The sequence below is a fragment of the Sciurus carolinensis genome, chromosome 4 (genome assembly GCF_902686445.1).
Source record: "Sciurus carolinensis chromosome 4, mSciCar1.2, whole genome shotgun sequence".
Lineage (NCBI taxonomy): Eukaryota > Metazoa > Chordata > Mammalia > Rodentia > Sciuridae > Sciurus > Sciurus carolinensis.
In genome coordinates, this window is record NC_062216.1 from 55,298,921 (window position 1) to 55,312,661 (window position 13,741).

The following is a 13,741-nucleotide window of genomic DNA, read 5'->3' on the forward strand; positions in this document are numbered from 1 at the left end:
AGGCAGTGTGGTCTAGTCATAAGGAAGTATTTGGAAGTAATTAATAGTCATTTGGAAGTATTAGTAGTAAGCCAGACCTGAGTTTGATTTCTGACTCTCTCATTTAGTAGTTATGTGACTTTAGGTCGCTTGCTTCACTTCGCTGAGTCCTAATTTCCTTATTTGTAAGTGGGGATTATGACATCTATCTCGCAGTACTATTATGAAGGTTAAATATATTCATTTAGATTGATGTTTAAGGGCAGTGCTTAGCACAATGGTAGTCCCTGAAATAAATACTATATCTTTTCCTTTTTTGCTCCTTTTGGACAAGCTGAGAGGTGCAAGGGGTCTGTAAGAGAGTCTTTACCTGTGATGCCCTTTCCTCCATTTGCCAGAATTTTCTCTTTCTGGGCGCTCTTTCCTATTAATTATCTACTTCCCCACTCAAATGTCAATCTAATTCACACCAAAGTATTGTGGGCTTTATGTATTATTCTTCCCATCAATTTCACTTTGAATAAAGGAATGGAGGAAGAGGGCAATACTTAACCCCAAAGCCTCAAGCTGTTAAAAGGGCAGGAGACATCCTGGTGCCTCCCAGATCCTCCTCCCCAAGTCCCCGACTACTCTGCCTGTGTTAGAGCAGATTCTGGACAAGCCTCTCCCTTCCCTCCCTCTGGACATGTGCTTTCCTGGGAGCTCACATTCCCCACTGTGTCCCCAGGCACCAGCCACTTGGCTCTGGACCACGCCCTGCCTGACTGAGCGGCTGCCCTGGGAGCTGTCAACACGGGTGTGCGTGCTGGTATGCTGGCCTGGGGGCTTGGGAGAGGGAAGGTGCGGGCAGCAGGGAAGAATGTGCTAGGCTGGTTTGCATTACCTGCCAACATGGAAACAGTCGTGAATCACACTGCACAGCTGCGGATGCCCAGGGCAGGGGTGCGAGGGAACATGGGGCTCGGCTGCCATGGGGAAGGGAACAGCCTCCAAGGGCTCAAGGGCTCGGGCCTCAGGACAGGAGGTGGAAGCTCTAGACAGGCTGCTTTTTGCTCAGGGTAAAAGGAATTAAATAAAATTATTTAATACTGAGATAATCTACTTGGCAGGCGGTGAGCTCCCTGTCCTTACAGGTATTTCAGAGGCTTCGTGCATACCCTTAGGCACTGTGCTAGTAAGGACTCTTGTATTAGGAAGAAGGTATCCCTTTCTAATCTTAAGATTTTCCATACCTGTGACTGGATTCCTGGTCTGTGTTTTAAAACATGAGGAAATGGGCCAGGTGTCATGGTGCATGCCTGTAATCCCAGTAGCTCAGGAGGCTGAGGCAGGAGGATCCCAAGTTCAAGGCCAACCTCAGTAATTTAGCAGGGCCTTAAGCAATTTTTTAGTGAGATCCTGTCTAAAAATAAAAAATAAAGGACATGGGGATGTGGCTCTCTGGTTAAGCACCTCTGGTTTCAATCCCTGGTACCAAAACAAACACACAAACAACCTTGAGAGTAAGAGCATTGTTTTTGTTTAATAACATGTATGTTGTGCTAAACATGTACCAGGCTTTGTTTTAATTGCTTAGAAATATTAACTCACTGAATTATCATAAAAGCACAATTTTATAAATGGGAAAGCCATTTATAAGGATGTGCTCCCTGTTAGCCTGACCCCAGAATCTGGTCTCTTAACTGCTAGTCTACTGTGGTTGTGAATGGAGGTCTTTCCAGGAGGGCTGGTTGCCGATCTGAGTCTGGGAGTAATTTGGGGGAATCTGGCAAAGTCCAACAACAGGCAAACCAAAGTGCCTTAGAAAGGCTAGACCTTGTAAGGAGTCCCTTTCTGCAGTTGTACCATATAACCTGAGAATATGGTGACAGGGCAGTCACCCAGGTGACTAGCGAGGAGGAAGGACCTTCCAGATGAGTAGGAAACTCACAGTGTCAGAGAACCTGGAAGTTTGAAAGTCCTCATGGGCAGGTGGCCGCAGGTAGGCCAGTTAGTCACAGGGAACTGCAGGATCTGGGGGATGGGGAGGGGACTCAGGCCTGGGGACAAGATGAGGGCTGTGGTATTAGAAATGGCAAGTGATATCAGAAACATTCAGGAAGAATGACTTGATGTGGAGTCCCAGGTGTGGGTTGGGGCAGCTGCCCCAAGAAAGAAGGATGGGCTTCCAGAACCTCAGAAATCAGTGTTTAATCTCTAGATTTGCCACTTCTGCTACTTGTGTGCTTAGGACAGGTAGGTTATACTCTATGATTCCTGGTTTCTTTATCTGTAAAGGTGGTAACAGTAACCATCTTTCATCATGGTTAAGCAGGAGGGGGACCAAGTCATAGCATTTACTTACATAGAACTTTGCAAAAAAGATGTACTCAGCACATGTCTGTGCCTCTTACCTTGGGTGGGAATTCACCCCAGAGGTGGGTGGGATTGAGTTGAAGGTAAGTGGGTACGAGGAGCCCGATGTTAAAAGATGGGAGGGCTGCAGAGAGAGGCTGGGAAGGCCAAATCACTGAACAGACCTCCTTGCTGTCAGCAATCCACATTGGGGCTTTATCAAGAGACCCTCTGGGAGATAACCCTAACTAAGACCAGTCACTGCGGGCTGTGGAAACAAAGGCAACTAAGGAACTAGAGGCAAAAGAATGGATTAGGAAGACCTGGGATTTCAAGTTAATGCATTGACAATCCTATCAGGCACAGGGCCAGGGAGCAGGCCAGCTTTCCCAGCACTTGGAGATCAACAGAGCTGATCCTCGGCACCCCACCCCCACTTCTTCGAATATTCTTGCCCGTGGGCACCCTCCATCTCCTCATCTGCAAAACCAGTGGGGTTGGATAAGATAAAGGCAGGACTAATGATATCCTTCCATGGTCTTAAAGATCAAAGCTTTGATTTTTTGGTTCATCTAAGAATTTATTAGAATCACTTTGGAGTTAGAGGACAAGATTTAGGGTGGTTAGACTAACAAAAAGGACTAGAGATTGAAAGCACTGATAGGAAGAGCAGTGACTGCAGATCTGTAGTGCTGTGGAGTGTTGGCAGGGCCTCATGGGTTAGGTTAATACTGATAAAGTTCCCACCTTGTAGGTTAGGCTACTGAAGGCCAGAGGATGTCAAATGACCTGTTTGAGGTCACAGAGCTGGTGAGGGGTAAAGTCAGGCTCTTAACCATGATTTTCCCAGCTCTGATACACGGTAACTGTGAAGGCATTGCCCATGTCTAGGCCTCAGTCTCCCTATCTGCCAAATGGGTGGATTATTCCATTGGCAATAACATGTTATATTTCTCTTTCACTTCCACCTATGAGACCTTTTTACCCTGGGAATGTCAGGTGTTGCCCCTGACTTGGGGTCCTGACCCTGAGGGTGGGGAGGCTTCTCTTGGTGCTGCCTTGTAAATGGCAATCTGGTTTGGAAACAGCATTTCCCCTTGTGTTATTACAGTTGCCCATTGCTAGAAAGAGCTTGAAAGTGGGCCCCAAACTGGTGGCCCTACTGATGGCTCTGATGGCTCTGCGTTCTCTTTAACTGCAAGGTCTGGTGCGCTCTTCAACAATTTTTTTTTTTTTTTTTTTTTGTACTGGGGATTGAATCCAGGGGCACTTAACCACTGAGCCATATCCCCAGCACCGACCTTTTAAAATATTTTATTTAGACACTGGGTCTTGCTGAGTTGCTTAGGGTCTTGCTAAGTTGCTGAGGCTGGCCTTGAACTTGTGATCCTCCTGCTTCAACCTCCTGAGACGCTTGGATTACAGGCATGTGCCACTGTGCCTGGCTCTTCAACATTTTTGATGGTAAGAAACTGCACAGGTCATTTATGCCCAGAAAGACCTTGCTTGGTGGGCATATAGTCCAGGACTTTGCCTCCAAGAGGATGGACCAGATGACCTAATAAAGTTCCTAATAAAACCTCCTGGGCAGATCACCAACCGCCTTCCTCCTTAAAGTCTCATTGAAAAAGGAATGTCTACAGCAATCCCTTGGTAACACATTACAGTGTTTCACAAGCCTCCTAGCCAGGAAGCTGTTCTTAATGTTTAACCTTAATCCCTCCTGCTGTAATTTAAGGCCCTTTTCTCTTGTTGAGTGCAAATGGAGAACAGCTGCTCACCATCATCGTCTGACATCAGCGATTTCTCAAGATGACCCTGTGAGACAGGCCAGGGTCATTAGACCCAATTTGGTGCTCAGCAAATACGTATTTATTCCTGCATGTGTGGACCACAGACTGATTTGTTGGGCACAGTGAATAGCTGTAAGTTTATTAGGGTGTCTCTTCAGATACGTGTCTCCTGTACATGCTCTGGACCTGAGTGCAAAGACCCTGCCTGTTTGATGGGCTTCGAGAAGGCTCTTCTAGGGTTCCACGTGGCAGAAGCTGCTCTAAAGATGGGAAGAGGTTTGTAGAGGTGGCTGAGACTTTAGACTTTAGGCAACAAATCTGTGGTGACATCCAGTTGAGGCAATTTGGCCCTTCCTTGGACTTGAGGGTAGATTTTTTTTCCCCTGGATTTCTTTTAAATCAGGAAGACTGGGGATGCTCTATGAGGGCATATGGGTTCCCTACCATTCCGAGGGGCCAAGTTGAGGGCAAGGGGAAACACCATGAAGGTTTTGTGACCACAGGGAGACTCTATGAGCCTTCTGTTTCCTCTGAAAGGAGGCAGGGATGAAAAATAATTGTTTTGTGACCATAGGGGGACTCTCTAGGCCTTCTGTTCTCTCTCTGAAAGGAGGCAGGGATGAAATACAATCAAGCAATTAACCACCCCCGTGATCACTCAGAACAACAGTATCAACAAGAACTGGGGACAATAAAGCCCGCAGGCTGCTGGGTAAATTGGGCCTTTCTCAGGTCAAGTCTTATCTCTTTTTCCCTCAGTGCTTTAACTTGGTCTACATTTAGAGAAACGTGGTTAATGATGTTTGGAAGAACAGGTGAGCCAGCGGGGGTTGTATTTCAGAGGCCTGGGCCCACGCCCTCCAACTCTTCCCTGATTTAACCTTTGACAGAGTCCTCACCGCTCTCTGAGCAGTGTGGCTTCTGGTTTCGGAGGCCCTAGCCCCACCCCACAGCTACATTGCTGTCTCCACAGGGCAAGGGCGATGGCAATGCCTCAGTTTTCAGGGCCCGACCTGTGCCTGGGCACTGCCTTCCGGGTTCTCTTCCTCTGGGAGGCAACATTCTGATCCATAAACCTTCTCCTCCGGGTGTAGGGTCGGACTGTTCCTGATGTTTATCAGAGGCTGGGATCAAAGCTGTCCAGGTCATAAATCTCTCCCTGCGGCTGTCAGGCCCGGGGCAACTGAAGAGGGTTGGTTTGCTCTACTCCACCCACTCCCCTCTCTGCCAAGAAACTGTCCTCTCAGGAGCCATGGCAGGGCCAGTCCAGTCCTGGGAGCTACTTCTGAGGCCCAGAGAGGATATTTGTGTTAGAGGAGAGAACATGGAGCCTGTGCCTGGAGAGGTGAGGGCAAGGGGTGTGGCTGTGGCTCTCTGTGTGTGACAGATGTTGTAAGCCTTTTCCTGTGTGGTTGTAAAATGCCCCATGGGTGAATGATTGCGAGTAGGAGAGACTAACCCTCTGGAGTCCTTGAACCCCATCCCTCATTTCATAGGAGAAACTGAGGCCTGAGAGGTTAAAGGGCTTGCTCACAGTCCCACAGCTAGAGTCAACTAGAAGACTCCATCTTCCGAACTTCAGTTCACAACACAGCAGCCAGGTCCTGGGAATCATTGAGTGGTCACTGAAACTGGAGAAAGGGCTCCCAAACCTTACAGAATTCCCCTCAGCGTTCTCTAGTGTCCATGTGACCAGTGGATGTTTGCAGCTGCCTTGGTCTATGTGACAAGAAAGTCAAAGCTGGTGGAGAAAATGAGGTGAAGCCAGAGGATTTCCAAGCAGCTGGCTGGGGGGGACCAGGAGGAGGCGGCTGGAGGCAGCAGGCAGGAGGCCTTGGAGGCCTTCTACCTCAGGACTCATGGAAGCTTTGGGACTGAGCTTTAAGGTTTCCAAGGTAGGGTGGAAGGAACATTAGGCAAATTCTCACCATTTTCTCTCTGCTTCAGGGTTTCCCTCAAGTAAAGGAAGGGGCTGCAGAAATAACTCAGCTTAACCCTTTCATTGACACAGGAGGAATCAAGCCTAGAGAGGGAAGGGCAGATCTTAGCTGGGATTCCCGATACTAAGGCTGAGTTGATTCACAAAACAAAAGCATGCAAACATTGCTAACAATAGACTACATGTATACGTAAATAAAACACATTAAAAAGTATGGTCAAATTTCAGAATAATGCACCATAGATAAAAATAGCCTTAAACCCCTCTAAAATGATAAAACCCTGTCCATAACCCCCAGCGGCTCAGCAAGCTTTTAAAGGCAGCTGAGGCAGCTCAAACTTTGTTCATTTTACATCTATGTGGGTAGAAACAAGGCAGGAAGTAGAGGGGAGGAAAGCATGGAATTTGGAGTCACTAGGACTTCGGCTCCAGGACTTAGGCCCTTAGTAGCTTATGACCTTGAATGGATTACCAACCAGCGTCCTCATTTGTAGATGTGCAGATGTAATGATAACAGCTCTTAGAGCAGTGCTGGGGGCATAGTAGGTACTCAATAAATGTTCACTTTAGAGACAACTTGGGATTCTTGGTCCAAGTCGCATTCAAAAGGACCTCACTGCAAAAGGGAGACAGAATCAAGGAGGACCTCCCATATTGGATAGGAGGTGGGTGTGTAGGGTCTATTTTAAATCTGGAGGCAAATCACCCCTCAGGTGAAGTGAGGATTAGAGAACTGAGTTGAGTTTTCCAGAATAATATTTATTTCAGTTTTCAGGAAATGAGAGTTTCAGATGTTGTCAGCAGGTTGGTGGATTTTAGGACCTTTGTTCCATCTGGCTAGGGTTGACTCTGGGTTGAGTTTTAAGGTTCAGTTATGGGCTGAATTGTATTATATGTTAAATTCCTAATCCTAACCCCCGGTACCTTAGAATGTGGAGATAGGGTATTTAGAAATAGGGTCTTTATTTTATATTTTAATTTTTTTTTGGTACCAGGGATTAAACCCAAGGTGCTTCACCACTGAGCCATGTCCCCAGCCCGTTTAAAAATTTTTTATTTTGAGACAGGATCTCACTAGGTTGCTTATGAGGCTGACTTTGAACCTCTGAACCTCCTGCCTCAGCTTCCAGAGTTCCCGGGGTTACAGGTGTGTGCCACCACACCCAGCAAGATAGAGTCTTTAAATAGGTAATTAAGGTGAACTGAAGTCATTAAGGTGGGCCCTGCTGCAATATAACTGGTATCTTTGAAAGAAGAGACACTTAGGACACAGAAGACACAGGGAAAAGATGGACATCTAACAAGTCAGGGAAAGAGGCCTCAACCCTATTGACATCTAGATCTTGGACTTCCGGCCTCCAGACTGTAAATAAAGTGTCTGTTATTTAAGCCATCCAACTTGTCATATTTGTTGTAGTAAATACAAGCTCCATTTATTCTTCCTCCTGAGACCTCATGAAGCAGCCCATCTGCCTTTCCATGGCTTCTGGACCCCTGGTGGGGCTCTAGAGGGAAAGGGACACAGGAACAGTGCTTCCCACTTTCGTGTTCACAAAAAGCAATTTTTTGGGGGGAGCCTGGTAAAGATTTAGGTCCCATAACCATCTAGTTATGTCTGGGGGAGGGGCTGGGGAGATTCTGCTGGTGACTCTGTGAGAAGGCCTCCCTTCCACAGACACTGCTTGGACACTCAGCAATCCCAGGCTTTTGTTTACGGGGCTTCAGGCTGAAGGGATTAGGAAGGTGTCCTTCCTCGGTCTCGTGGGGACATGGGCTTTCCTAGCACTCCTTGTCCCCACCTTGCATCTCTGTGGTGGCAGAGCCTCCCAGCCTCTGGGCCTCTCTGAGTGAAGGTGGGCTTGTCTGGTCCAGGGGGCGAGCGAGCGTGGGGCAATGCGCAGGCGCGGGGCGGTTGGCTGTTGGGATGGGCGTGACGGGCGTGATGGGCGTGGGGAAGTTACGAAGTCTTGGGTGTCTCACTCCTGTCGGTTTCCAGCGTGACACATGCACAAAGGTACCTTTTATAGGTGGGAAATTATAGGTGCTGCTACTTCAAAGGCCTTGGCAGCCAGAGAGCTTCTTTGAAAGATGACAGTATTATTAATGGTGATTTATTGCTGGGGCCATTTTGACAACAGAAATAACCAGTTTCCCCACCTTCTTGGCTTTCTTCCCCCATACCTTGCTGGTTTTTTTTTTTTTTTTTTTTTTTTTTTTCCTTCTTTTCCCCTGCCTTATTTTTTGTCTGGGGTCGGAGGTTAACTGCCTCCTGCATGAGGAGGCCTAGGCGTCTGTTTAACACACACAGTAAGGTATCTGGCTTATTAACTTGTCATCATGTGTCATAAAGTTTAGTGAAATGCTGGTAGATTATAATCCTAAATAGGGCAATTACCCTGTTATTAAAGCAGCTTTCTCTTTTCTTCTTCCTCTCTTCCCCTTCTTCACTTCCCCTCCCTTTCTTTCCTTTTTTTCTCTCTTCCTTTCCCCTTCCTTCTTCTTCTCTTCTTCCCTGTTCCTTCCTTCCTCTTTCACCTTCCTTTCTCTTTTTCCTTCCTTCCCTCCCTTCCTCTCTTATCTCTTGATCTCCACTCCTACCCTCTTTCCTGATTGGCATTGTTCTCTCCACTTTCTTGCTTTGCATTGACCCCTGAGTAAACTTGGCCTCGAAAGGACAGAGCTCAAGGGGCAAGAGGCTGTCAGGAGCTGTCCACCTTGCTGCAGCCATGGCCATGGAGGGAGGTACTGTCCCAGCCAAGGTAGTGCAAGGAGGAACAGTGAAAATCGGGGGGCAGGATGGTTTCCGTTCCCAGGCAGAGAGGTTGGAGCGCGGAGACAGAGCTAACAGGGTTACTTTGGCCTGCCCGCCTTTGCTTGGGCTGAGGTTTTCCTCCAGGATGTCTCCCTGTGCCTTTTACTGGGTCATTTATGGGTCTGGAACCAGAGGGGCGGGTGACATGGAACATGATAAATCACCTGATCTGAGTTTGAATCCTGGCGGACGCTGACTTGCTACTGTTCCTCCGAGACTTGGTTTCTCAGTCTGTAAAATGGGGAATGATCGTTCTTGCCCTATTGCACACAGTTTTAAGGAGGATCCAAGAGGATAATGGATAGGAAAGAGGATGGCCAGTGGTTAATTGCAGTACAAATCTGAGGGACCACTGTGATTTTATCTATGCCATTGCAGGGGTTCATTTCCTGTCTAATTAACCCTCAACTCTTGCTGCTCCAAAGGAGTGCAAGTTATTTGGCTCATAGAGACATTTTGGCCAACCATGGACTTTGTGTATGACGATGGTCCCACCTGCCTGGTGATGTCATAGCCAGCTTCGTTTGTGTAGGTACACCACTGATGTCCACACAATGCAAAACTGATGTTCCAAACGTGTGCCTCCTGCAGTAAGTGATGTGTGACTGTAAACAGGAGTTCATTGTCTGTTTCTTTCTCTACTCCTAGGAGGTTGTGATGACCTTGATTAATAAATCTACCTGGGAGGTACTGTTTGACTCAGACTCTGAACAATGGCAATTTTTAGGAGTGTTCATGATAAACACTTGTTATAAGCACTGTGCTAGATGAAGAATACAAAACTGAATAGGCTGCAAGCAAAACTGAAATAATTGAACCACAGCTTGCCAGATCTTAAAAGGATCTTAGAGACCATCTAGTTGAATTGTCCCATTCTATAACTTTGTAGACTCAAAGAAGTACGTAGGACAACCTTCCTAAAAGACACCAGATAAATTATAGACAGAGCTGGGATGAAATCTCTGAGCTCAGACCACCAAGACCCTTGATGCTCTTCTCTTCCCGTGAGGGACATCCTCATCAATTAGCTCTCAGGAGAGTATCTGCTAGCAGTTATTTACACTTTAGTATGAAGTAAACATTTAGTTCTCTCAGGTGTTGCTTCTTTCCTCCCCACACTGCTTCTTTGCCTCCCCCAAGGTTTCAAACATGCTGGGCAAGTACTCTACCTCTGAGCTACATCCCCAACCCTCAGGTGTATTTGATTTTGAAGCCTCATCCCTAGTTATATGAAGCTGGGCCTTTTCCCCTGTCAATGAAATTTCTCACACTGGTGAGAGGAGAGGCAATGCAGGTACTTATGATTTCCACCCCTTAAATTTATGCCACTTGCCTCCTCTGTTGGGCAAGAAGGGCTGGGCACTGCTTCTTGAATTAACTGACCTGGACCAAGATCTACAGGTCCACAGTTCAGATTTTGTTTGTCAGGACCTGTCAGGAAGCAAGGTTGGGTGGATGGATAGAGTCAGATTGGTTTAAAAATGGAAAACCAGCAGACAGGTTTAAAAATGGAAAGCAGTCAGACAGAGTGAAGGTGGTTCCTAAACAAAACGCTTGTCCCTTCTGTTTGTTTTCTGGTTGCTTTCCTCATATTTGGGGAACACTAGAAAGCAGACTGGTATTTAGAACCGCAAATTCCAAGTGCTGGGAGGAGAGAGAGTTTATGAGCCCCTACTGCACTCTGTGCAGGGTGGTGGGGAAGAGAGACACCATTCCCATCTTGTAGTGATCAAGTACAGAGTTGGGGCCACAGACAAGGAGGAGAAGAGACCTCCTGGCCTCCCTGCTTTTGCTTATTGAGAGAACCACGATGCTCTTTCTGTAAGTCACTTTGAATGTTGGTAGAACACAACGGGATTCAGCTAAAAATGTATTGATGGGACCTGCTAGATGGACATGCAGAGAGGGAACAGAATTTCCTAACTATCTGAGCTTGGGGTGGGTGCAGATGTGTGGCCTTCAGAGGAAGAGGACACTTCTGAGTTAAGGCTTGCAGATTGCAAGGAGACAAGGCACCCACAGGTAAATGTCCTGCTGACTTTGGAGACTTAGGAGAAGGGACCTGGAGCCTGGGGCCAGGTGAGGGCAGACATGAACCTGTGGGGTCTCAGTCTGGAGGAGAGAGCGAGAATCCTTGTCTACCTGGGGAGAAGGAGAGTGACAGCACTGTGCCTGTCAGTTGGGCAAGTACAGCCTGGGTTGGGTGGCAGGTGACATTGTACTCCCCATTTGGTCCCTCCTCTGGTGGTCATTTGAAATGTTGTTGAGCTGCCCAGCTGTTCCTTGGATTCTGGAAGGCAGACAGCAATGGATGATAAGGAAGGTCTAAGGCAGGGCTATTACCCTGTTCCTCCCCAAGGCCACGAGGGACTTATGGATTTGCTGGCTGACTCCTCTGGGAACTTTGCCAGGTCAAAGTACAGGTCAAGATTTGCCTTGGTCTTCTGAAGTTCAAAGAAGACCTGTGGTTTCCCATCTTTACTGGCAATTTCTGATGGTCCCACAATATATGTCATTAACCAATTGTGTGATCTCATACAAGTCACTTTATCTCATTGTGATGCATCTGAAAAACAGGGTCAGACACTTGCCCTGCTGACCTCTTTGGATTGTTGTGGAACAATAACAAATGAGATGATGGATAGCAGATCTTTGGTAAACTTTACAGTGATATGCACCAGTTAGTTCCCATGATAATGACTCTGATTCTGTCATTTGGAACACTGACGCCCTTTCTGTAAAGAACCTCTAGGAGCAAAATGCTTCCGACCCTGGGTTACCTGGAAAGGACCAGATTCCTGACTTAGGGGATGGCTCCCTCTTCCAAGAATTAAGGATGTGAAGGAGAATCCTCTGCAACTAGGAGGCACTTCTGGGAGCCACATACAACCACTCCCATCTGAGGAGGGCGTCCACTCCCAGTTTGTCTGGAGGTGCCTTGCCTTGCCCTGGGGCCAGCCCCATCTCAGTAGGGCCTTTAAGATAACAAACCCGAAAGGCAGTTGTCTGGCTCTAGTTCTGACAGGTGTCTCAACCAGAGCCTCAAGATAAGGGAGATGGTGAGCTGATCACTCCCTCCTTGGATTGATAATTGAGCAATAACAGCTCTGTAATTGCTAAATAAAAACTCTTGCCCCACCATGATAGATTTATGGCTGAAACACGTTATCTGGACTGAGGATGTTTCATGATATACATGGGTGTGTGTGGGAGGGGAGGGGAGAGAAGACAGTTTTGCAAAATTTCCAGAGTTGTGTAGTAAATTCCTGCCCCCTTCCCTTCCCTGAAGCACAGTCATGTGTCCTTTAATGACTCGATGTGTTCTGAGAACTGAGCCATTAGGTGATTTTGTTGTGTGAACATCATAGAGTGTACTCAGGTGTAGGTGACAGAGGTCAGTCACTCCATGTGGCCCCTCAAGAGACACTGTAAACATGAGATGCATGAAGCTGCTGTTGGTATAACATGGCATACTCTTTTGCAGCAAAACTTAATAACAATTAAAAAGTAGTTTAGTAAATACATAACCCAGTAACAGCTTTTTATTATCATATTACTGTGCATAATTTTAAGTGCTATGCTTTTATATAACTGGCAGTGCAGTAGATTTGTTATGCCAGCTTCACCACAAACACAGAAGGGACGTATGTTGAGCTACAATGTCACAATGGCTATGATGGAATTTTTCACTCTTTCATAACCAGTATTGTATGTGCTAACCATCACTGACTGCAACATCATTATGGGGTGCATGGATGTCTTATCTAGAAGCTCACTCTAGATCTGCCAGAACTTTTATATGCATGGTTCTTCTAGAACCAACCATGATGTAGGTGCCTTGTGAAATAGATGCCTGTAATGATGACAATGATGGTGAAGACTGTGATCTGTGACCTGACCACACACACACACAGACACAAATTTATTTATTTATGTATGTATATATATATGTATGTATTTATTTGTTTTTTTGTGCCAGGGATTGAACCCAGGGGTGCTTTAACACTGAGCTACATCCCTGACCTTTTTTTATTTTTTATTTTGAGACAGGGTCTCACTAAGTTGCTGAGAGCCTCACTAAATCATTGGTGCTGACTTTGAACTTGCAATCCTCCTGCCTCAGCCTCCCCAAACCACTGGGATTATAGGTATGCATTTTTGACACATTTGATTTAATTCAGTCAATATTTAACAAAGTGACTCTTCTTTTTTTATTTGTTATTTTTAGATATATATGACAGTAGAGTATATTTTGACATATTATATATATATGGAGTATAACTTATTCTAATTAAGATCCAATTCTTGCAGTTGTACATGATGTGGAGTTTCACTGGTGGTGTATTCTTATATGAATGTAAGAAAGTTATATGCTTATTCTTGCTCAGGGCTAGAAAAGTTATGGTTATTTTTTGTGGGGGGTGGAATGGGGTATGAAAAATAAAAAGAGGGGTGACATAGGCTCTCTTCTTTAGAAATATGGTATTGTTTGAGGGGCCAGATTTTGCCCAGCTGGCTGTGCGGGAGTGGGGGCAAGAGGACTTGGAGCAGGATGGCTCCTGGTCTGCATGCAGCTTCAGGAGCCAGACATATCTGGTAGGATCCCTGCTCTGTCACTCACTGTCTGTAAGGTCTTGGCTTGGGTTCTCGTGAATAAGATCTATTCCATGCTTGTATAATTTTATCAAAATGGATTCTACTGTCATGTATAACTAAGAAGAACCAGTAATAAAAGAAGAGGGAAGTAATACTCCCTCACTCCCAAGGTTGATGTGAAGGTTAAATGACTTGCTGGATGGGGTTACTTGGCACCGTGCTGGGTCAGTTGCTCGGCTGATAGCATCACCAACATGGTAATGGAGATGAAGGGCTGGGACCTAGGGA